Source organism: Mesocricetus auratus, unplaced genomic scaffold, assembly GCF_017639785.1.
Source record: "Mesocricetus auratus isolate SY011 unplaced genomic scaffold, BCM_Maur_2.0 Super-Scaffold_100008, whole genome shotgun sequence".
NCBI classification, from domain to species: domain Eukaryota; kingdom Metazoa; phylum Chordata; class Mammalia; order Rodentia; family Cricetidae; genus Mesocricetus; species Mesocricetus auratus.
The window spans coordinates 74,100,475-74,125,443 of record NW_024429192.1 but is presented as its reverse complement, the minus strand read 5'-3'; the positions used below and the strand labels follow the sequence as shown (position 1 = coordinate 74,125,443).

At 49.8% G+C, this 24,969-nt stretch overlaps 1 long non-coding RNA gene across 1 annotated transcript; it reads right to left on the bottom strand.

The window, feature by feature from the left end:
- On the bottom strand, positions 1–24,955 carry LOC106021736. Its single transcript, XR_001196917.3, has 3 exons — positions 24,661–24,955; positions 9,238–9,472; positions 1–246 (listed from the first exon to the last, which is right to left on the bottom strand). It is a non-coding gene; the product is annotated as an uncharacterized LOC106021736 (long non-coding RNA).
- Positions 24,956–24,969: the final 14 nt, after the last annotated feature.

The following is a 24,969-nucleotide window of genomic DNA, read 5'->3' as shown; positions in this document are numbered from 1 at the left end:
CCATCTCTCCAGCCCGGCAAATACAGTATTCTTTTTTCCTTTCTTCTTTCTTTTTCGTTTGGTTTTTCTTTATTTTGTTGTTGTTTTGTTTTGTTTTGACAGGCTTTCTCATTGTAGTTCTGCTTTCCTGGTTGGCCTCAAACTCAGACACCTGCTTGCCTCTGCTGGGATTAAACATATATACCACTACCACCTAGCCCACAACAAGCACTCTAAGCACGGAGCCAGCTCTTCAGTCCCAGGACACTGAAATTAAAAATATAATACCACTTCAAATTACTTGAAAAATGAAATACCTAGACATAAATCATTTGCTGTTTTTTATGTAATTTATTTTTATTTTATGTACATTGGTGTTTTGCCTGCACGTATGTTTGTATGTGTGTGCTGGATCCCTTGGAACAGGAGATAGAGACAGTTTGAGCTGCCATGTGGGTGCTGGGAATTGAACCTGGATCCTCTGGAAGAGCAGCCAGTGCTCTTAACCTCTGAGTCATCACTCCAGCCCCAGCATAAATCGTTTTAAAGGATTTATCCTGTGTGTGTGTGTGTGTGTGTGTGTGTGTGTGTGTGTGTGTGTGTGTGTGTGTGTGTGTGTGTGTGGTGTGGTGGGGGAAGAGAGGGGAGAGGGAGAGAGAGAGAGAAGGAGGGAGAGGAGAAAGGGAGGGGAGGGGAAGGGAGAGAGAGGTAGGGAGAGAGGGAGGGAGCATCAGTGAAGTTCAGAGGACAACTTTCAGGAGTCAGTTTTCTCCTTCCAAGGAATCAGGTTTTGTGGCAGTCACGCTACCCACTGAGCCATCTCTCCAGCCCTGACCTCCGTCTCCCTCTGTAGCCAAGGACAAACACAAACTCCTCCTCCTCTTGTTTCAGCCTTCTGAGTGCTGGGATGGCAAGTGTGTGCTGCCCGGTTTATGCGCATACAGACTGTAGATGTCGTGACCTATGAAGAGCCACGGCAGGGAGGATTGCTTTGTTGATACATCAGCTAGGTGGATTTCCAGAAAACCACGCTGCACGCATGAAAAACCACATGTCCCAAAGGTTCCATATGGCATTCGTGTCTATACATATAATTGCTGAAATGACAAAACTACGGACATGGAGATTAGCTGCTGGAGGCCGGAGAGAATGGGGCAGGAGGGTGTGGACACAACCATCAAAGTGGGACACAGGGGCTTGTGATGAAACTGTCCCAGGCACCAAAGTCACTGTGAGGAAGTAGTTTTGTGGACTGGGAGGAACGGGGTACAGGAAACAAGGAGCCTCTCAGTTACTACCCACAACTGCATGTCAATCTACCATTATCCCAAAGTAAAAAGTCCAATTTAAAAGTCTTTCGCGTGCACAACAGGCAGTAATGTGTAATTTGGTCCCGCAGACTGTCCCTTCGCTGGGAGTCTGTCTAGCAATAAATCAGCATCTGTCCTTTTTTTTTTTTAATTACAAAGTGCAGGGCCACCCCAGAGAGGCAGAGAGGAAGCCATTCAGAAGCAGTGCACGGTGCTGTGTTTTCCAAGCTTTCAGGCTTGGGAGCCACACTGGGGAACAAGCTTTGGGCTGTGCTCTTTCGGGCTCAGTCCTGCTTGTCTGCTTATCTAGCCCACAGGCACCACAGCATCCTCTGTGCTGTTCATAAGGCCCCTGTGCCTGGCCAAGCTCACCTCCCTTCCCCAGCCCCCACACCCAGCACCCCGCCACGCTCCCCCACAGAGGCTCCTTGTCCTCTGCAGGGGCTACTAAGTAAGGCCACCTGCTGTCACCGCCCTGCCTCTAACAAGGACATCTTCCCTCCATCCTCTTGTTGTTGTTGCCAAAGACAGGCTTGCAATAGGGTTCCAAGCGTTGCCACACACCTAGGGCGGGGGCTGCCCACCCCACCCCCACCCCCGGCATGCCTATAAGAACCCATCCCATCGGGGAAGCGTGTGTATTGCGTATGAGGCTGGATACACTGATGGAAAGCGGCACCTGTCTTTCCTGCTTAGACTCAGCCTTGGCAGCTGTTCCTAGAACCGGGTGGATGGGGTGTGCTTGGAGAGGGCACCACAGCAGGGCAGGGGCACGCTGCAGCCTCGGAGCCTTGCTCTTCTGTTTGTGGTCACAACCAATGAGTGTGGAAACAGCCTCTAAATGGTACCAGTGGCTAGAGTTGCTTCATGGCTGAGGGCTCCGGTGCTTCACTTGACGGGCATTCTTGCCTTTCCTGCTTGCTTCTCCTCCTCCCTCCCTCCCTTCCTTCCTCCTTTTGGGGTTCACTGGTACCCCAAAGTCTCTTTGATCAGACCCTAAGATCTAGTCAATATGTCTGCAGCCTTCTGGGTGACAGACATGTTTATAGCAGGAGAGACCCTGGAGGACCCCATGCAGGTGAGGGACAAGCATGCCCGGCAGACAGAGCTTGAGTGGGAAGTTTTATTGTGGGAAAGCGAAGGGAATGGAGACAGGGAAGGGAGAGGAGGAGAGAGAGGGAAAGAGGGGGGGGGAATCCTGTCTGCCCCTTCAGAGGAACAACAGGGAAAGAGAGCAGGAGTGGGCTGAGTTTGCCTCTTTAAAGGGACCTTTGCCTGAGTGCCTCCTACCAGGTGACAGGGGGCAGGCCAGCATAATGCCTGAATCCTAACAGACACGGTCACCCCTGCCTCCCTAGCCTCCCTGGGGATCTGCTATACCCTGTGGATCTCCTCCTTAAGTCACAGAGGCAAACACACCCCTTCAAAACTGCCTGGGGTGTTTCTCCACAAATGTGACACATGGACCTGGTGGTCACAAATGTCTGTGATCCCAAAACTCAGGGTAACAAAAAAATGAGGCTAGTTTGGATTACATAGAGAACCCCCATCCCAAACAACTACAGACGAGCTGGAGAAATGGCTCAGTGGCTAAGAGCATATACTGCTCTTGCAAAAGGCCAGAAATCCATCCCTAGCACCTCCTCTGGCCTCCGAGGGCACCAATACAAATATGGTGCACATAGAGGCAAGGAGGCACACACACACACACACAAATAAATTTTAAAAATTGCACAGGACGCATTAGCCCCCAAGATAGAACCACTGGAGGACATCGCTTACAGCATGGCACAGGGAAGCACTCTGGCAGGCTGATCTAAATCCTGGCTGATCTGTTTCTAGGCGCTGAGGTGAAGCCCAGGACCTCACACACGCTAAGCACATGCTCTACCACTCCCCTGCACTGCAAGCATGCTAAGCACTGCAAACCTCCCCTGTGGTTTTTCTGACCTGTATGATCCCCCACCCCCATGCTGTGGATGTTTTCGGTCTGTATGCAAAGGGTTGAGTGTCTGAAGGTGTCAGAAGCACCTTGTCTGCTCCCCACAGGCCCAGAGAGTTTTGGTGCCATGGAGGGCATCTAGCACATTCTCCAAGGCAAGCCAGCTCACTGCGGTTCTTTCCTGGGGCTCTGTGTCGACCTGCACCACGCACTCACTGCTGTGCTGAGATCCTTGACAGGCAGAAGTGCTTATCAGCAGCCATGACCCCAGGTCCTGGAGCAGCACCTCAAGTATGAGGTTCAGGGTGCTTGTGTTGTGCTGTGTTTATGTGTATGTGCTGGGTGGATGTGGCTGAGGCCAGAAAAGGAAGTAGATCCCCTGGAGCTGGAGTTCCAGCCCACTGTGAGCCACCTGATGTAGGTGCTGGAAACTGAACTGGGTCCTCTGGAAGAGCAGCAAAAACCCTTAGCTGTTGAACCATCTCTCCAGTCCCTCGTCAAGCCCATAGTGCAGACATGCCCTCTCCCCGCCCCGAGCTCCTAGACACACCCCACTGGAGGATGAAAGCTCAGTCTCCCCAAATACACTGTGTTTTCTTTTCTTTCTTTCTTTCTTTCTTTCTTTCTTTCTTTCTTTCTTTCTTTCTTTCTTTCTTTCTTTCTTTGACACAGGGTTTCTCTGTATTGTTTTGGAGGCTGTCCTGGAACTCCCGCTGTAGACCAGGCTGGCCTTGAACTCACAGAGATCCACCTGCCTCTGCCTCCCAAGTGCTGGGATTAAAGGCGTGCACCACCAATACCCGAAATACACTGTATTTTCTATATACACATTCCTGCAAAGAATTATCTAATAAGTTGGGCAGCAGATTAACAATAACGACCAAGACTTGGAACAGTTGTAAAAATATGCTGCAATAAATTATTAAAATATATGAATTATCTAATTCTGAAAATTTCCATTTATTATTTCAAACCACAGTTGATGGCCACTATCAAGAAGCCTTAGAAAATCAGAGGCGTTGGTGGCGCACACCTTTAATCCCAGCACTCGGGAGGCAGAGGCAGGCGGATCTCTGTGAATTCAAGGCCAGGCTGGACTGACAGCCTCCAAAACAGAGAAACCCTGTCTCGTAAAAACCAAAAAAAAAAAAAAAAAGAAAATCAGAGGCATGCTCTATGCAAATCTCACCAATCCTGCCAAAATGGGTGCTTCCCCGGCCCACGACCACAGTCCTCTTCTGTCCCCAGGTGCCTTGAGCTCCTCCTGTCTCCTCTTGGGCACAGAGGCCATCTGTCCTGCACATACCTCTCACATGACACATGCCCATTTATCCCCATGTGGCACAACATGGTTGCTTGTTAAGACACACACTAAGTCCCTCTCAGGGCTCACGACACTCCTGGGGCTCAAGCATACCTGTCAGGTGTCTCCACCTGAAGCTGAGTCAACATCACGTCCACACCTGTCACCCAGAGACTTCCTGGCACTTGGTTCTCGCCCGATGGGTTATGACTACAGAGGTTGTAAGGCAAAGGTTTCCCAGCCCCTCCTCCCACAGCCCCACAGCTGGCAATCTCCTTGTCTTGCTTTGTTGTTAAAGCACAGGCTTATAGGTTTAGTCCGGAGCCACGGGCTGTCAGTATCAGGCTCCTCATGCAGCAGGTGGCTCTTATGTCCTTGCCCTTGTCGGACCTCAGCATTTCTTTGCTTCCTGGAGCTACTGGAATGCTCAGGGCTATGCCTGTGCTTTTCAGTTCTGAGGCTCCAGACTAGGGAAAAGTACTTTTATATTCTCTCTATATATTACTTTATAATACTACATACAAATGAAATGCATTTAATAATGTATAATTATATATTAAATATCTAGCAGTAGCAGCATGTTAATAGAATATATAAGTATTAATTATATTTGCAATCCTCTAGAACTGGTATATCATTAAAGACATCACCGTTCAGCCTCTGCTACCCTCACAAGAGTCCCCATACTTACACCTGCTTCTTTTTCTCTCTTTCTTCCTTTCTCTCTCTCTTTCTTTCTTTCTTTCTTTTTTTGAGTCAGAGTCTCCCTTTGTAGCCCAGGCTGGCCTGAAACTCATTACCCTCCCACCTCAGTTTTCCCAAGTGAAGGGATACAGACGTGAGCCGCCTCACTGTCCACCTAAGTTTATCTAATGCCCTCCCTGAGTCATTTGCTTTTAGATAACGCATCTTTCCCCCAGTGATCTAAGATAACACGTTTGTTTGCCATATATCAAGTCTCCAGATAAGCTTGGACCATTTTCAAATTGTCTATTCTTCCATGAGAATGTGCCCTCAGATGCCCATCAACGGCCACAGAAGATGAAGAGGCAGCTAAGAGCACTGACTGCCCTCCCAGCACCCACACGTGGCTCCAACTCAGGGGATCTCATGCTCTCTTCCGGCCTCCGTGAACCCTGAATGAATATGGTGCACATACATGCAGGCAAAATGCCCATACACATTAAAAATTAATCTAAAAAAAGATGAAGTGACAGGTGGTCCAGCATGCCTTTAATCTCAGTAGTCAGGTGGCAGGAGCAGGAGCATCTCTGTTAGTTCAAGGCCAGCTTGGTCTACACAGCCAGCGTTACACAAGTGAAACCCTGGGTTTTGTTTGTTTGGCTGGTTGTTTTTGTTTGTTTGGTTTGGGTTGCTTTTTTGTTTTTTGTTTTTTGTTTTTTTGTTTTTTGTTTTTTTTTGGTTTTTTTGAGACAGGGTTTCTCTGGGTAGTCCTGGCAGTCCTGGAGCTTACTCTGTAAACCAGGTTGATCTTGAACTCAGAGATCTGCCTGCCTCTGCTTCCCAAGTGCTACAATTAAAGGTGTGTGCCACCACTGCCCAGCTTGAAACCCCGTATTAAAACAAAGAAAGAAAGAGGGAGGGGGAGAGATGAATCGAGGTTTGCAAAACCGTGCCTGCCCTGCCTCACCATCAAATGTGTTCTGCCATATCAGTATATAGAAGAGACCCTTGTGTGGGCCAGCAACACATTCTTGGATTTGTGTTATGTGAGCTTTCCTGAGGAAACATCTATGCACCTCAGATGGGACCCAGATGATAGGCCAAGAAATGATTCCACCCAAGTCTAGCATTGTGGACCAGTGAGACTGTTGAGATTATTTACAGACACACAGATGGGGTGACTTACAGGAGTGTGCATGGGTGACTTACAGGAGTGTGCATGGGTGACTTACAGGAGTGTGGATGGGTGACTTACAGGAGTGTGCATGGGTGACCTACAGGAGTGTGGATGGGTGAATGACTTATAAGAGCATGGGTGAAAAAAAGAAAAGAGGGTGTGGGAGACTCAGAAGCATCAAGGAAGAGCCCACCCCAGCTTGGGGACGGCACAAAATCTGCATGCCCCCGGCTCTCTGAGTGACTTCATTCAGGCAGCTCTGGGAAGAATACACCCCACCCCACCCCACCCCACACCCCATCACAGTCTTCTTTGCTCTGCACCAAGGAAAGGGGCTGTGTGCATCTTGAAACTAAGTCAAGCTTTGAGGTCTCATGAGCTTTCTGCGTCTTGTTTCATGCCTCGGCCTCTTAAGGCTGGTGAGTTTGTCTCTGGGAGAGGCTGTTCACTTCAGGGACCCCAGAGCCATGAGGTGATAAACCTTTTCTTTTCTTTCTTTTGTTTTTGTTTGTTTGTTGTTTTTAGAGACAGGGTTTCTCTGTGTAGCCCTGACTGTCTTATCCTGGAACTCAGTCTACAGACCAGGCTGGCCTCAAAGTCATAGGATCCACCTGCCTCTGCCTCCCAAGTGCTGAGATTAAAGGTGTGCACTACCACACCTGACAAAGTAAACCTTAACTGTTTATAAATTTTATATGAATTGCTTTGGTCATTTTGTTATAGTAGCAAATAATGGACTGAGACATAAATCAGTATCACTCCAGAGAAGCAGATGTGCACTAAATAGAATTTCTGTAATTTTTGAAAAAACCACATTGCATTTGCTCTACATTGTAACAAATTATGTAAAACAATTTATAATGAGAAAAGTTTCATCTCTCAGTTCACATATATTCACTTGTGTTTGTCTGGAAAGAAAATGCTGCAAGAGGGTTGGGTCCCAGGCTGAATTTGAAATCAGAAATGAAGTTGATGCTGAAGAGAATTCTTCCCTTTGCCTAATTGTAAACCATCTTTCTAGAACATTCCTTTGTAAGCCGGGCATTGGTGACACATGCCTTTAGTTCCAGTACTCAGGAGGCAGATGCAGGAGGGTATCTGTGAGTTCTAGAGCAGCCTGGTCTACAGAGTGAATCCCAGGACAGGTTCCAAAGTTACAGAGACACCCTGTCTCAGAAAATAAATAAATAAATAAAAAACCCTTTGTTCCCTGAGCCTCCAAAAGAGGTCACAGACAGAGAAGTCTCTCCTCAGGGCTGGCCTTGAATTAATTCTTTTCAGAGAGAGACAGACCGACAGACAGAAACAGATTATTTTGACTCATAGTTTCAAGAACTCCACAGGCCCTTGTGTACCTGAAGCAAGGCCACACCGTGGAAGGAAGCATGGTGAGGTTGAACAGCTCATTCTGTGGCCAAGGAGCAAAGAGAGGGAACGTGGCTACCGTGTGGCTCAGGTGGTGAGTAGAGTGTTTGCCGAGCATGCAGGAAGCCAGGGCTCATCCCCAGCACCCCACAACCAGGCATGGCGGCACATGCCTGTAGCCCTAACACTTGGGAGGCAGAGGCAGGAAGATCAGAAATTTAGGGTCTCCTCAGCCACACAGCCAGTTCAACCTTGTCTCAGACAAGACTGTTGGGCCCAGCGGTGGTGGCCCACGCCTTTAGTCCCAGTACTCAGAAGGCAGAGGCAGGCAGATCTCTGTGAGTTCAAGACCAGCCTGGTCTACAGAATGAGTTCCAGGACATCTATAGCTATACAGAGAAACCCTGTGCTGGCAGGCAGACAGGCAGGCAGCAGGCAGGCAGGCAGGCAGACAGACCGACAGACAGACAGACAGGCTGGCAGGCAGGCAGGCTGTTGGAGTGAAGTGGAGGGGAAGAGCTGGGACCCACCATCCTTTGAAGGACAGCCCTCTTGACTTAAGGTCCTCCCATTAGGCCTTGAATCTCAAGGGTTTTCCCACCTCTCAACAGCATGTCACAGAGAGGGACCAAACCTTTAATGGGCCTTTGGGGACATTCAAGATCCAAACCACAGTGCACATTAAAGAAAAGGTAAATAAGGTCGTACTTAATAACCCAACTTAATGTAACAAGGATATAATAATCTAGGCACACAAGCAGTGCACACAGATGACCAACAATGCAGGGCACACACATATTCTATGTTGGACATGTGTCATACACACGGCCCCGTGACTTCCCAGGCACTCCGCAACCCTGTGTCATCTGTGGCTACCACCTTGGATCTAGGCTGAGCCTTCCATCATTCTGGCTAGTTAGTGCTACCTCACCTTGAGGCCTGTAGAGGGTGGCGGTGTATCTACCAGGGACCTTGTGCTTCCCCAGAGAGGCCTTGTACTACAGAAGGGGCATCGTGGTGACGCACTTGGCGGTAACGGGCATGTTAGCAAGAAAGCACAGGAAGTTTCCATGGCTTTGGCAATTTGATCTAGGAAAATTGGTCTCTCCCATTTGGCTGACAGAAATCTGTTTATCCTCCAGACAGTAAAACGGCTTTTTCTTCTCAGTGGTGAACTTTCCTCTGCTTCTCAAACATCCAACTTAGAAATGTTCCGAGGCAACACACACTGCGTTTAACCAGGGCAGAGGAAGCTTGTGGGGCCTGCCCGCTAATCAAAGACCCCGTTGTGCTGGAGTTCTCCCATAGGTTAGCATTCCAGGCTTAAGCTGATTTGAACTGCTTGTCATGGACCCCACCTCTCTCTCCTCACCCCCTTCACCTTTTTCACAGAGGGAGGTCCTTAGGTTTCTGGCTGGGTGGAGAGCCCCCCACCCCCACCCCCACCCCCAGATGCCCTGCTCCTGAGCCGGCTCACCTGGTCCACCACACAGCACTAGAGTCCTGAAGCTGAGGCTGATGCTGAAGGTCAGGGCTGCCTGCTGACTCAGTGCAGTAAGGCTACACTCAGAACAGGAGCTTCCAGTTCCCAGGGCGAGGTTCCTGCACCTAGGAACAGCTTGGGTTGCTGGGCTGGCTTCTCCTGCTGAGTCCCTGCCCCGGGGCAAGGTGGCCTCTTACCCAGAGCTTTGGCTCCTTTTTCCTGGCTTGGCCTGATGTGGCGATTAAAAAACAAAAAAAAAGAAAAGAAAACTTTTCCCACTATGTAATAGAATCCCTGTTTTCAAAATCCCAGAAGCATAGTTTGTGCATGGAGACTCCTGCCCATCCCTCTTGCCACTGTCCCCAGGGTCTCCCTGTTGCAAGCACCCTTGGGTGCTCCATACAGTGTATGTTTGTGAGCATGCACAGGAACTGAATACTTTTGTCACCTTTTCAATGCAGATAGCAGCATCCATCTGCTTGCAATCTTCTGATAGACTTTTAATAACTTTTAAAATTGTATTCAAGCACACATGTACAATTTCACCACCTTTCAGCACCCAGGTCTACGGCATTGGGAATATACGTATATGGAGAGATCTTCGCCACCAGCCATCCCCAGGGCTCTTTCTGATCGTCCTCAAATAGAAGTTCAACCCCGTTGAACACTAAACTTTTCTTCTGTTCCCAGCCCCTGGCACTCCACTCTTTGTCCCCAAGGGTCTTATGATTCCACAGCTCCGATAAAGAGTCCTGTGGAGCTGTCTATCTTGCAAGAGGCTTCTGGAGATGGGGCACCTGCGGCGGTTCAGACTAAAGCCAGAGTCTTGTGAGTGCCAAGGCAGCACACTGCCATAGAGCTTACATTCCCACACGTTAGTTTCCTGAGACAGCATGTCGTGTAGCCCAGGCTAACCTTGAACTCTCTATGCATCTCAGCTTGTCCTCAAACTCTTGATCCTCCTGCCTCTGCCTCGGGAGTGCTGAAATGTCATCACACCCAGAGTACCGTACCACACCCAGCTGTGACTGGCTCAATTCATTTACAGTAATATTTCCAAGGCTTATCCACATTGCTGCAGATGCCTTAAGTCTGTGGCATGTGAGCTACATTCTGGTTTTGAATATTCTGGAGTTAGTGCTGCAAATGTACTAGAAACTTCTGAATGCTCTATGAGTAGTCTCATACAAATGTCATGTAAGGAAAAAAGAAAAGCTAGTTGGGAATATTAGTGTGAGAGTTTCATGTCTTCCTCAGCTACACAGGCAGTTCCAGGCCAGGCTGGGATACATAAGAGTCTATCTCAAACAACAACAACACTCATACACAAACACACATTGGGCTTGGTGGTGCAGGCCGGCAAGCCCTGCCAGAGCCAGTTCAAGGCCAACCTGGTTTGGCAGGATCCAGGCCAGGCATAGTCCTTGCCTCGCGTATGAAAGATTCTGGTCTCCAATCCTAGCACAGAAAACGAAAGCAAAGTCTATGGGTGAGCAATGTGTGCTGGGACAGAAGGCATGTGCATTTGGGGCCAGGTAAAATGGCCTAAGTTCAACAGTGACAACAGTGATGGAGGAAGCTGAGGCAGGTGACAGAGAGTGGGCCGGGGCCTCCTCACTTGAGCCTTGCACATAACGCCATGCTAAAATGCCTTGCAGGACAGACAGCTCAGCCACTAACTAGGAAGGTCATCAAATAGGTAAGTTAAAACGAGGTCACTTGTCCAAAGTGACCTGGGTCTTTGTAAGAAGAGGATATCTGGAGTGTGCCAGAGGGAAATGCCTGTGGAGCCAGAGGACAGCGCCATCTTCCAGTCAGGGAGAGAGCCTTGAGGGTGAGGCACTTCGTCAGGGCAGGCTCAGGACCCTAGTGCAGATGGTGACGTAAGAAAATTTCTATATTTGAAGGTTGAAATCAGCAGGCCTCAGCGATGTGTCCCCGTAGAGGGTAAAACAGTGACCAGACAGCTGACTCCAATGGCGAGCTTCGCCCTGAGGGACAGGAAGGCCTGAGGCAGACCTGTCCCTGAGGTGCTGGGCTTTCTCAGTAAACAAGAAGCCATTGGATGGGCAGTTTACAGAGGTGTCCGATGTTCAAGGATGAGGACTCGGACTCAGCACTCGGGACCTGCAGTCTCCTTTGCAGCAGCGTGTCGGAACTTGTTTGATTCTATAGGACTGGGGACAAAGCCAGGGCCTGTAGCCACTAAGCAAGTGTTCTCCCACTGAGCCATGCCTTCAGCCCAGCCGCAGACTCCTCAGTCCACAGCACTGCCCAGATGGGTCTCGACCTACCTCTACGCTCAAGCAAATGAGAAACAAGACTCAGGAGATGGCCCCGCATCTGCTTCTGTGTGGGAGAGTCTGCTTCACCGCGTTACTCCTGGTACACACACAGGAAGCAGAGTAAATCGGACAGGCTAGGGCCCTGCTCTCCTGGATGCCATCCACCCCAGGGCAAGACATGGTGGGACTGTGAGCCAGCTGCAGGAAGAGCCAGCCTCTCCAAGTCAAGGACAAGCTTAAATGAACACCATGGGGACAGAGCTTGGTCCCTCTAACCCAGCTATGCAAAGGCTTGTTACTGAGAGGAAAGAGATGGTCTCAGAAAGACCCAAGGTGGAGAGCTCAGGCTGTTCCTTACAGGTCTGCCTCTCCCCACCCCACCCCTGCAAGGCTGGACCCAGGCCACTGTGACACTGGTCGAAGGGGAAGCAGCACCAGGGCTTCAGCTCCAGCAGTCCCACCCCACCCCCCACCTCCCACCCCTACTCCCCATCTCCCACCCCCAGCCCCCAGCCCCCACCTCCCACCCCCACCCCCCTGTGACTTCTCAGAGACTTCCTTAGATGCTGTGCTGTGAGGAGGAGGGGTCAGTCTGTACAGGAAAACTGCTGAGGTCTCTAAAGACTCTGGGGACTTCTGGGGTGTTGATGCCTCAGAGACAACTGCATGGGAGCCCCAATTCCTGGCTGGGCAGGGGGACAGGATCAGACCCCACTGCCGTCATGGAACATGCCCTCTTCCTCAGTGCCTTTTCTGGAGTCCGAGACAGCTCCATCCAGCTTGGGTTCATGTCCTGGGGCCCTGACCAACCCAAACACCCTTGTTTGTGTGGGTGGGCCTTTCTCAGTCAGAGCAGAGCTGTGGAAGGTGGTGGGGATTCAGCAGCCCCCTGATGCAAACCCACACTGCCAAGCTATTCCTCCTTTGTCTCTCCACCTGTCCCGTGAGCACCACACCATGGGCCCCTGAGCCTTAATGGTATCTCCCAGACCTCTGCATGCGAGCACACATGCGTGTGCCACAGCCAAGGACCAGATGACTGCCCTCCTCACCCACCAGGTGTCCTGTCACCTCCACCCCGTACACACCACACACACCTTGGATGGCTAATGCCTTGACCCTGGCCTGGACAAACAACCACACACACAGTCTGTGACATACTGCCACCCAGAGAGACTGGCCAAGATCATCATCCAGGCTGTAGAAGAGAGGTTAAAGGTCAGCCCTCCCCCCCCCCCCCCCCCGTGAAAGGACGAGAGTCTACAGGTTGGTTTTCATTTGGGGTTTGTTTTTTTGTTTGTTTGTTTTGTGTTTTTCTTTTCAAAGACAGCCATGACACCCTCCTCTGGAACATGGTTCTTCCTCTGGAAGCTGGGCAGCAGTTAGAGACTCCCTGATGAACAATACACTTAGCAATCGGTACTTCTGCTGACCTTCTGAAGCCAGACCAGAGAGGATAGCATAGTGCTACCTTGTGCCCTGAGTCTGCCTGGAAGTTTCAGGCTTTCAGGAGGCCAGGGGAGGCCACCTCAAACAGAAGGAGAAGACCTGAGGCCCGGGAAGACGGTCAGTTGGCTCCCACAGCGGTGGGAGTCACTGGAGTCAAGTCCTGTTGTATTTCTGACCCCCACAAAAGATGGTGTATGGAGATGGGGGGGAGCTGGAGGGAGTAACAGAAGCAGGTTAATTTGAGTTATAAGAGCTAGTTGGGGATAAGCCTAAGCTAAAGGCCAAGCTTTCATATATGTTGTTATTTGGGAGATGTCTCATAACATTATGTCTCATAACAGTAGCAAAATTACAGTTATGAAGTAGCAATGAAAATAATGTTATGGCGGTGGTGACTACAACATGAGGAACTGTATTAAAGAGTCTCAGCATTAGGAAGGTTGAGAAGCACTGGTCTACAATATCTCAGCCTGATAAACTGAGGGAGGAGGTTGATCCTGGCTCTTCTCCCAGCACACACACACACACAAAAGCATTCACAGCTGGGCTCAGTGCTAGGCATGTTAGCCCAGCCCTGGAGAGTCAGAGTCAGGAGAACCTGGAGATTTACACCGTAACCCAGCCTGGAGAGTCAGAGTCAGGAGAACCTGGAGATTTACACCCTAACCCAGCCTGGACAGTCAGAGTCAGGAGAACCTGGAGATTTACACCCTAACCCAGCCTGGAGAGTCAGAGTCAGGAGACACAGCCTGGGCTGCATGGCCAGGTCACATCATTGTGAGGCAGAGGACCTGTCTAGTGTGTACAGGACCACACAAAAACACGACAAGAAATCCTAATGCTCAAAACAACACCAAAACTATAAAGCTTCCTGAAGAACAGAGAATGTTGGTGCAAGTAGTGAGAGGACACAAAAAACATAAAAGATAAAATTTGGAAATCAGGCCGGGTGTTGGTGGCTCACGCCTTTAATCCTAGCACTCGGGAGGCAGAGGCAGAGGCAGGCAGATCTCTGTGAGTTCCAGGCCAGGCTGGTCTACAAGAGCTAGTTCTAGGACAGGCTCCAAAGCCACAGAGAAACCCTGTCTCAAAAAAACAAAAATAAAAAATTAGAGTTTATGTAAGATAGATGATGGTGGCACATGCCTTTAATCCCAGCACTTGGGAGGCAGAGGCAGTTGGATCTAAGTGAGTTCGAGGCCAGCCTGGTCTACAGAGCAAGTTCCAGGACAGCTAGTGCTGTTACAGAAAGAAACCCTGTCTGAAAAATGAAAAAAGAATAGAGCTTATCAAACTATGTATATCTGTTTCTCAAAAGACATCATTTTTAGATTGAAAACATCTGACAGTGAGCTTCTTTTATTTTCAGCTTTTTTCTAATATAGTTATTTTTATTTTATGTGTGTGTTGCCTGCATGTGTGTCTGCATGCATGGTGTGTGCAGAGGCCAGAAGAGGACACTGCATCCTCTAGAACTTGAGTCACACATGGTTGTGAGCCACAGTGCGGGTGCTAGGGATGGAACTGGAGTTCTCTACGAAAGTGTTCTCACACACTGGACCATCTCGATTCAGTTTTTAAATTACACTTATTTCTTTACTGTGTTAGTGTGCACGTGCCCACGTGTCCCACGCCACCTGTGGACATCAACAACTTTCCAGAATTGGTTTCCTCCTTCCCCTGTGTGAGTCCCAGGGATCAAACTCAGGTCATCTAACTGGGTACCTAGCACCTTTACCCAACAAGTCAGCTCATCATCCCCGCATGGACAGAAAATTTGAACCGAAGATTCACAAATGAGAATGTGTCCTTCACAAGGAGTGAAGAGATAATCTTGGTAATCAGGCAAACACAAATGAAAACTGTGACAAGATACCGCTATGTGCCCATTAGAACAGCTAAAATAAAAGGCTGATGCTAACAAGGGTTGGTGAGAACACAGAAGAAGTGGGACTGTCGTAACTGCTTGTGTGGATGCCACACAATAAAGTCACTTTGGAAGCAATTTTACAGTTTCTTATGAAGTTACGTATGTATACCACTGAGATGGCACTGTCATTTCGCTCCCAAGTATATGCCAGAGAAGAAATAAAGGTCCAAATAGAGACCATCTGTAGTCACATGCTCATAGCAAATGTATTTGTTATCGTTAAAGTCAGGAAAGGTTTGCCAGCTAAGGTGACTGGACGTCCACACCATGATCTTTGTTGAAAGAGTTCAGATGAGACACAGAGCACGGTGTGAAAGATAGGCGGATAGCTGCAGAGCAGACCAGCACACACTTTCATGGAGCTAGAGTTGACAACAGCCAAAGACACCCCACCTGATCTACATTTAAGCAGAATCTAGACTGCTACCGTCTCTGTAATAAGCAGACTTCCTGAGGGCCTTTTTCCCTGTCAGACTGGCAGCCTGTTGGATAAGACCCTTACAGGAGGGAACAATTGTGCGTCTTTGTTCTTTATCAGAAAGCTTCCTCCAGACAGCAATATTTATGAGGTTCCAGTTGTAGATAGTGATCCACTGATGACTTTCTGAGCTAAGGGTGTTGCATCTCCTCCCAGACCCAGAGATATGACTCAGGTCCTTTCCTGCTGGGCAGTAATTAGAGCCTGAAGTCTTGTTTCACAAGCTGTCGATTATACAACGGATCCAGCCCCAGTGTTCTCTAATCGCACTAGTGTCTAACTAGTCAGCTAACACATAGACAAAACCTCAGCTTCAATTGTGTTCCTTCTACAAAAGCTTAATTCAAACTTTGTGTGTGTGTGTGTGTGTGTGTGTGTGTGTGTGAGCGCTTACAAATGGGAGGCTCTTTTTGCTTGGTTGTTTTGTATTTGTTTTGTTGTTGTTGTTTTGTTTTTTCAGACAGGGTTTCTCTATATTGTTTTGGAGGCTGTCTTGGAACTCACTCTGTAGACCAGGCTGTCCTCGAACTCACAGAGATCCACCTGCCTCTGCCTCCTGAGTGCTGGGATTAAAAGTGTGCACCACCAACGCCCGGTTTTGTATTTTGTTTTTGAGCCAGGGTATTACCATGCAGCCTTAACTGTTCTGTAGACCACATAACTCACAGAGATCTGCCTGCCTCTGCCTCCTGAGTGCTGGGATTTGGTTTTTGAGACAGGATGTACTTGACTGGCTTCAAACTCACAGCAATCCTCCTCCATCCTGGTGCAGGGATTACAGACATAAGTGACCATGCCTGGCTTAGGGCTCCATTTTTAAATTATACTTGCTTCACCGGAATCATACAGCCATTGGGGAACCAATGACACCAGAAGCTAAGCACAGAAGGCAAGATGTCTGAATACTATGGAATGATAAGATAATGTGTGACATTAAAATGATTTGCTACCAAATGGCCTGTGCCCCAGAGCGTGCCTAGCTCCTACTGATGTCACAGTCTGAGCAGACCGACAAACAGCAGCATACATCTTGCTGTAGACAGACAACAGGAACATCAATAGGCCACAGCCCCTAAGCCTGCTAGCTGTTACACCTTCCCCGCCTCCCTGCCTCCAGAGAACCAGGCAGTTGAAGAGTCTGCATCCAGGGTATGGAGCCCAAGGAGAGCAGGAGAGGGTGTCAGATCTCCTGGAACTAGAATTACAGACAGTAGTAACCACCATGGAGGTGCTGGGAATTGAACCTGAGTCCTCTGGAAGAGCAGCCAGTGCTCTTAACCACTGAGCCATCTTTCCAGTCCTAGTATTTTAGTATTTTAGTTTTTTAGAGCATTTAAACCATGCGAGTTTTCAAAATGTCATAGCAACCAAGTTGCAGTGGAAGCTATTGTGGGGAGAGGAACACAGCGGGGGACATGTGCCAGGGGTGTCAGCTAGTGCCCCTAGATGGCTTCTAGATACAAGTCTGGGACTAGCCTTAAGTTTGCTCATTGACCACAGTTGCATGGCCTATGTCTTGATTTCTGGAGAGCAGATGGGCGGGCACCATATCCCTCCTTGAGTCGGGAACTTCCATGCACCTTCTACAAGTTCAGACTCTCCTTGCCCAGACCAGGGTTGCTGATGGGACTGCCACCAAGGACTGTATAGATCCCACGTGGTTTCCCTAAGTCATGAAGGATGAATCCTTGCCCTGTTTCTGCTATGGTAATCAAGCCATGTCCCCCACCAGAGAGCTGTATGTCCTGCTGAGGACTTCTAGAAAAAAATTACTCAAATGGTCCTGGTACCTACCTATCTGGTAGATAAAGGGCTACCAGGACTCTAGCCCTTGGGAAACAACTATGACTCAGGAGACGTCTTCTGGAAGATAGGGAAAATGTCACCACCCAAGTCCCTATCCCAAAGACAGATGCTGGACTTGGTTGGGTCTCATCTTGGGGGCAATCCCATGTAAGGAGTTCTCAGTTAGACTCTGTGCTTGTGTGCAAGGAGTCCTGGGGCGAGTCCAGCCCTGGACAACCGAGATGCGCCCAGGCCTCACACTGATTAGCTCTGGACAGTGAACACTTTCTCGGCCACTCTGGCCGATGCCTCCCTTTCACAGGCAGACTGGTTCTCATGGGCAAGTGGCCTCTCTCCTTTGCCTGGGGCCTCCCTTTCCCCCTTGAGAGCCCTCTTCCTAAATCTCCTCCCATAAAGCACCCTGAGAATTCTCCCAGTAACCATTCTGAGGTTCTTGGTTGAGCTTCCCAAGATACCAAGTTCAAGGGTTACCAGAGGTGTGTGCAGAGCCAGTTTTCCCTGGAAGGAAACATGGCATCCATGTAGATCTGACCTGTCCTTTCTGAACTGGATTCCTGTGCCTGAGATCAGATAACAGAGCAGAGACCTGCCCGTGGTGGATGGTGGGTAGTGGGTGTGTCCAGGAACAGCTCTCACACTCCACACCCTTGTGCTCTGAATATCTCTCAAAATGCACACGTTGGGAGGCGAGCATAGCGGCACACTCCTTAGCCCAGAGCTTTACAGGCCTAGGCAGGCAGGCGGAGTTCAAGGTCAAGCGAGGTCTATGTAGAGAGTTCCAGGACAGCCATGGCTACATAGTGAAACCTTGTCCAGATAGATAGATGGATGGATGGATGGATGGGAAGACGGATGGATAGATGATAGATGGATGAATAGATAGATAGATAGATAGATAGATAGGTGGACGGACAGAGAGATGATAGATGGATGGATAGATAGATAGATAGATAGATAGATAGATAGATAGATAGATAGACAGACCGATAGATAGATCGAGCACATGCTAGGATCCTCCCCTTAAGGTGACAGTGTCTTGCGGTGGGGCAGTGACTCAGTCACTGGGCCAGAAGCACTGCCTGTGACTTGCATGTCTGTGGCTTGGTTTTCCTCCATGATTCTTGCTCCTAACTCCCTCCCTGCAGCAGGCCGCAGCACCTAGAATTTCCTCCATGAGGGGATTCATAGCATCTCTCCTCACCCCAGAGTGTCCTGCCCCTTGGAGGCTACAAAGGCCTCAAAGGATGCCCAAGGAGACAGGCCCTGCTGAGTTCCCCGCCCAGGCTATTTTAGCATTAGACATGCTATGAGCTCCCTTCAAAATAACAAAAGGACAAGGTTTGGGGCGTGTCCAAATCACTACACTCCACTGCCTGAGGGAGGTGCCCAGAAAGGCACAGAGCCCCTCCCTCCTCCCACACCTCCTCACACCCCTTCATCTGTAATCGGTCACATTCTTTAAAATACATGGCAAATATAAATGTTCTCTGGCTTCTGTGTTCCCTCAAACAAATTAACCAATCCTGAGGAGGGGGCTGTAGAATTTTCAGTTGTGGCCAGAAGATCCCAAGTTAAAACCAAATTTGAGGACACGGGGAGGGTCTCTGCAGAGCTTGCCCGCGGAGAAAAACTTCCCCCAACTCACAGGGCCACCGCAGCCTGTATGGGTTGTGGTGTGTGGCAGAGAGAAAGCAGGAAGCTTGTTTTCTCAACACAGCGTCTGTGTCAGTGAGCTTTCCATCCCTGTGACAAAACACCCGGTGTAGGCACCATGAAAACAAGAGGTTTGGGCTGGTAAGGGAAAGGCCTGACCACCTGCGTTCAATCCACAGAACCCAGCTAAATGCAGAAGGAGAGAACTGACCCACAAGGTTGTCACCTGACCACCACACGTGTCCCCTCCACTAACAATAACACATTTAAAGAGTAAATTTTAGAAGAGGTTTGTTTAGCTCACAGTGCTGTTGGTTTGAGGGCATGTTGCCCACATCCTTACAGGTTGTTGACGCTATGCTATGGCACGGCACAGGGACAGACATCAGAGCCTGGCTCCCTCATCTGAGAAGCCCAGGACCCGTAAGGATCACATCAGTCTCTTCTGAGGGCAGTGCCTCCAGCGACCCTCCAGGCTTGACCTTTCAAAGAAAGGGCAAAGAACACACCACCTTCAATGCCACTACCCTAGGAAACCAAGTTTTCTTTCTTTCTTTTTCTTTTTCCTGTTTTTGAGACAGGGTTTCTCTGTGTAGCCCTGATTGTCTGGAACTCACTCTGTAGACCAGGCTGGCCTCAAACTCACAAAGATCTGCCTACCTGTGCCTCCAGAGTGCTGGCATTAAGAATGTGCATGACTTGTCTTTTTTTAATTATAATTTTTTTAGTAATTCCTTGAGAATTTCCTTCATTCATACCATGATTTTCTTCATCCCCAACTCCTCTCAAATCCAGCCCACTTCCCTACTCCCTCTTAACTTCACACCCCTTTTTAGCTTTTACTTAAGATTTACTTTGTGTGTGTGTGTGTGTGTGTGTGTGTGTGTTGCTCAGATGTATGTCTGTGTACCACATTCAGTCCCGGTGGCCTCAGAGTTCAGAAGAGAGTGCCAAACCCCCTGGAACTGGAGTTATGGAGTAATGGAGAGTTGTGAGATTTCCTGTGGGTGCTGGGACTCAAACCTGGTTCCTCTGGAAGAGCTGCCGAGTGCTGTTAACCACTGAACCATCTCTCTACCCCCCCCCCTTAAAAACCCACCAAGCCCGCTTTGCTCTGCATATGTATTCCTGAGTGTGGAGCCATCCCCTGGATCAGGGCTGACCTAACTTCCCTCCCCAGAAGCCATCAGCTGTCAGCTCCTCAGTTATGGGTCCCCTCTGTGGTGGAATGTTAAATGGTTTGATCTTGTGCAGGTCTTATGCAGGCAGCCACGACTGCTTGGGTTTACGACTGCAGTGGTCCAATCCCGTGCAGAAGACACTGTCTAATCCTGCATCTCCCAAACTCTGGTTCTTATGATCTTTTTGCCCCCTCTTCTAATATGGTCCCTGAACCTTGGGGAAGGGATTTTGATATGGACGCTCCATACATGGCTGAGCACTGCAGAAACACTTACTCTCTGCTCTTCGACCAGTTGTGTTTCTGCATCAGCCACCACCCACTGCATCAAGACCCCCCCCATGAGTCTGAGAGCTGCACTGGCCTGTGGGTAGAGAAATGTCAGAGACATGTCTTCTAAGCCACTCGGCCTACAGTACTCTGTGCACCAGGACACTCTAAGGCAGTATTAGTTTGCGGAGCTTACTAAAGCAAGGTGCCAGAGACTAACTAACTGGCTTAAACAGGATCATGGCAGCGGAGTACCTCCCAGCAGTCAGTGTAGCAGCAGAACAGCCTTTAAGGATAGCCCAGGCTAAAGGCGGGGTTATTAGAAAAGACATATGTTTATTTTGGTTTACATGTATATGTACATGCCTGCATGTCCAGATGTGCACGATATTCATGGAGGTGCCTACAGCGGGCAGAAGAGGGAGTTGAATCACCTGACTGGAGTTAGAGGCATTAATTGAAAGCCACTAGTGAGGATGCTGGGAACTTGGATCCTCTGCAAGAGCATCAAGTGCTTTTGACCACTGAATCATCTTCACAACCAATGAGGGATTTTTTTTAATGCTGGATGTTCCTGGGAGAGTCTTGATGTTGGCACCACTTCCTAAATCACTCAGTTTCTCCTCCATCTTTGGTTTTCCAAAAAGCCTTAGAAATGCAGTGAGGTCAGACAATCTCAGAGGTGTGGGTACCTTGGCAGGGAGGTGTCCAACCCTGTGTATGGATTCAGTATAGGGGCTCCTGAGAGCTCAGTGACAGACAGCCAGGTCTGATGTAGCCTGCCTCCCACCATCCAAGGCACTCCCAGGCACTGCCCCAGAGTACCACAGGGGACTGTCCAGCTTGTCTGATGTCTTGGAGGCCCCCTCCACCTCCTCAAAGACCCGGGCTGTTCGGGGCCCCTGGGTTGGCTCCCTCTCTCAAAACACAGACACCCTTTGTAGCAGTGCCCCAGCTGCCCAGTGTGGGGCTTGGTGTGGACCCAGGCTCAGTCTCCTTGGAGCCTTGAAACACACACGGGCAGCTTTAAGCAGGGCAGCTGCTGGAATTCTGGGCCCTTCTAATCGCTTGGTAATGAAGCCTTGTGTGTGATCCCCTTACATTCCTACAGGAAGAAATCAAGGAAAGTGTTCTCTAGAACACTTTAGTCTTCTCACATTTCCTCTGTGTTTTGAGGCAGCCACTGCCTTTGGGAACAGAGAGGACATCCCTGAGTCTGGAGCCCTCATAGGTTGCCCTCAGCAAGATGAATGTACAAAGCACCCTACAGAGGGAGAGGGGCTCTCGACTTCGGAGCCTGCAGCCTGCAGCCCCCTATACTCTGACTCTCTTGGCCTTCCCCACACCCGCTCTACCTGCCATGACGCTGAGCCACGCATGAGACAAGGCTCTCCTGACTGGTCTAGCACTGGGAACCAACAGAACTCATGCGAGCCAATTGTCTGATTCTGCTAAGGGGGAATCGCGGAGTGTGACTGGACAGGAGGGGCTGGGAACAGCGCTATGGACGGGGGGGGGGCACACAGCACTGCACTTATGGGCAGTGCAGACCGCTGGGAACACTGGTGGGAAGCTGAAGGGAAAAAGACAGCGAGAGCAAAACCCATACAAAGACAAAGAGAGGGGCTGGAGAGATGGCTCAGAGGTTAAGAGCACTGGCTGCTCTTCCAGAGGTCCTGAGTTCAATTCCCAGCAACCACATGGTGGCTCACAACCATCTGTAATAATATCTGGTGCCCTCTTCTGGTGTACAAGCATACATGCAGACAGAACACTGTATATATAATGAATAAATAAAATTAAAAAAAAAGAAAGACAAAGAGAGGGTCAGGAATGAGACTGGCCTGTGCTGGGAGATGAAGGGAGAGGGACAGAAGGACCATGAGTTCAGGCCATAGTGGGCTGTGTGAGCAGGCCAAGCCCTGACTAGACTGGGGCCAGGGCATGTCCCTCTCAGGAGAGAGGCTGGTTTTAGTAGCTTACAGATCCCGAGCTCTCTCTGACTCACACTTGTCCTGCTTAGGCCCAAGAACCAGAATCTCAACTTGAGCCAGGCCTGCCTGAGGTGGCTAATGGGGAAGGCCCTGTAGAAGTTTGTCATGGAGGTCTCCCTTGCTGCAAACGGTTCAACCTAGGCCTAAACCTCAGGAGTGATCATCGGTGACATAGTAGACATCCTAGAATTGTGCTTCTATTGACCCCAGCTATTGCCAGCTACATGTCACCAAGAACTAAACCCCAACATCCGTGTCGCCGGCTCCACCCGTTCTTGTGTGGTCACTAGGTTTTGCCATCTCCCCAAGGGCTTCTTGCCTCCCCCAACTGGCCTCATGGTTCCAGGGAAAACCCTGCTCTCTCTGCAGTCGTGTGCTGAGGAGGAGACACAGCATGGTTTAACAAAAAGAATGTTTTTTCTGAAAAGTGAGCTATTTGTAGCCCAAGTTGGTTGAACAGATTTTTCGTGGTGTGGCTTATTTTTTTACTCATTAACTTCTTTTCCTTATGAATTAAAAAAAATAGCATTTCCCCACGCAGGAGTCTTTTGTTTACTTCTCTCTGTACTACAGCCAGCACTTGTGACAGCAGGCAGAGAAGGTGCCCACTGGGAAGGCGGCTTCCCTTCAAACCATAGCATCTTGAGCAGGTAAATGCAGGTGTCCAGGTCCCCATTCTGCCTCCCCAGCCCTGATGAAGCCCACAGAGCCGCTGCTAGTTATGCTTTCAGATGGGGGGGGCAAAAAGCCAACCAGGGGCTCTACTCAGACCTCAGCCCCTGGCTATTCTGGCCAGGGCCTATGACCTTTGTGAGGCTCACTCTGTTCACACGGCAGAACTGATGTCTGGTAATGCCTTCGTGGCCTATTTTCCTGATCTCAGAAATGTCCCCGGTGCATACAGTGTCTGTTCAGTCACAAGTGTCACTCCTCCTCAGCACAATAGGTACCCCTCCCTCTGTGGATGTCTTGAAGCTGTCCCCAGAGCCATAGATGGCCAGGGTCCCAGTACAGGGAGCAGATCTCCAACTCTCCCCCCCAGGCTGAGGATCTCAAACACCCTCGGGGGTATTTACATGTGGTAACAAGCCAGGTGGCCCCTACCTGCATCCTTCAAAGCATGACTCTCAGGCCTCAGTGACACAGGTCCGTTCATTTCCCATCATGCACCGGTCTCTAGCCCAACTCCATATCTTTGACATACACTTACCTTTTAAAAAACCCTGTTTACAGGGCACGATTCACTCATTCATCTCCCATCTTCAGAACTGTTTTACTAATCTTTCTTTTTCTTAATCATATTTTGCGAAGCTCAGTGTCAAGGGCTCCTATAATCTAGTCTCTTCTACACACAGCCTCTCTCCCCTGTCCTACACTCCCCCCAGGGCCAAGTGAACCCCTAACTAGAGGCTACCAGGCCCTCCCATTAGAGCCCCAAGGAATATTCTTCTCTTCTCCCACTTAGTCTGCCACCAGGGTGACAGTAACAACTAGCATGTGCTAAGTGACCTGCTGCTCCTTCATGGGTTTCTGCAGACTCACAGAACTGATGAGTGCCAGGCTCAGAAGCCCTGGCACTTTGAGTGTGAGTGCCACTCCCTTAAACTGCCATATTCCTTTATCAGGGTTGCAAATTCCCCAAAACTCCATGAAAAAATTCAACGGTAAGGTCAAACCCTAAAGGTGTGCGGACACATACTGGAGTCATTAGTCCAGTGTTTCACTACAAAACGATTCGCGTTTGACGATGGGCACCCTCTAGATTCCAGAGAAGCGTCCCGGTGTGTTACATACTCACCCCGTCTAGTCCTGAGGCTGTGTATGAGAGGTTGGGACAATGAAAAGTCCCTACACTGCTCACAGACTCTCTGCTGAGGTATAGGCCAAAGGCACCTGGCAATGTGACGCCACGCAGAAGGTAGGAGCCATTCACACTGGGGGTCACTTAGTCCTACCAACTTATTGAAGATACAGAGAGCGCCACAGCATTTTCACGTGTAAATGGGACTCTCATCCTGCATCTGGCTTCACGGGCCCCTCAGCCCCCTTTAGCCCCTTGCCAGAGTGGTAGTTGAGGAAAGCATGCATCACAGGCCCTGAGTCTAGAGAACACCAGGGGCCAGAGCTAAAGCGAGATCGCGCCAGTCTGGTCCCACACCTCAGGTACTCCCATTTTACAGAAAAGGAGGCCATGCAACCACACCCTGCCGTGTGCTTTGCATCTTGCCCAAGTGTGTGTGCTTCTAGTGTAGGGCGCCCTACACTGTAGGAAGAGCGCTCCAGTGCTGGACTTCTGCCCAACAACCAGTACCAGGGCAGGGCTGCTAGGCCTGCCGCTCCCAAGTGCATCGCAATGCGGTGAAGAAGGGTACCTGTATTTCCCGAACTCATGCATCAGCTGCATGCAGCTGACAAACACAGTCCTGGGACAGGCTTCCACGGTGATGGAAGGTCAGAGGCCCAGGAACGCAACGGGTTCTAGTGACAGCCAAGGGAGCGCAGAGTCCAGGCTTGGGCTAGATGACAGGAAGGGGAGGGGGCGTTCCGGACTAGGCCGTGGGAATAGCCCGGCTGCTCCAGCCGGGAGAACCAGAGGCCTGGGGGGACCACAGCGGGACGCCTCAGTCCCCGCCCCCACCGGCTGCTCCGGGTCGCGCGTGGGCGCGGCGGGCGCCGATTGG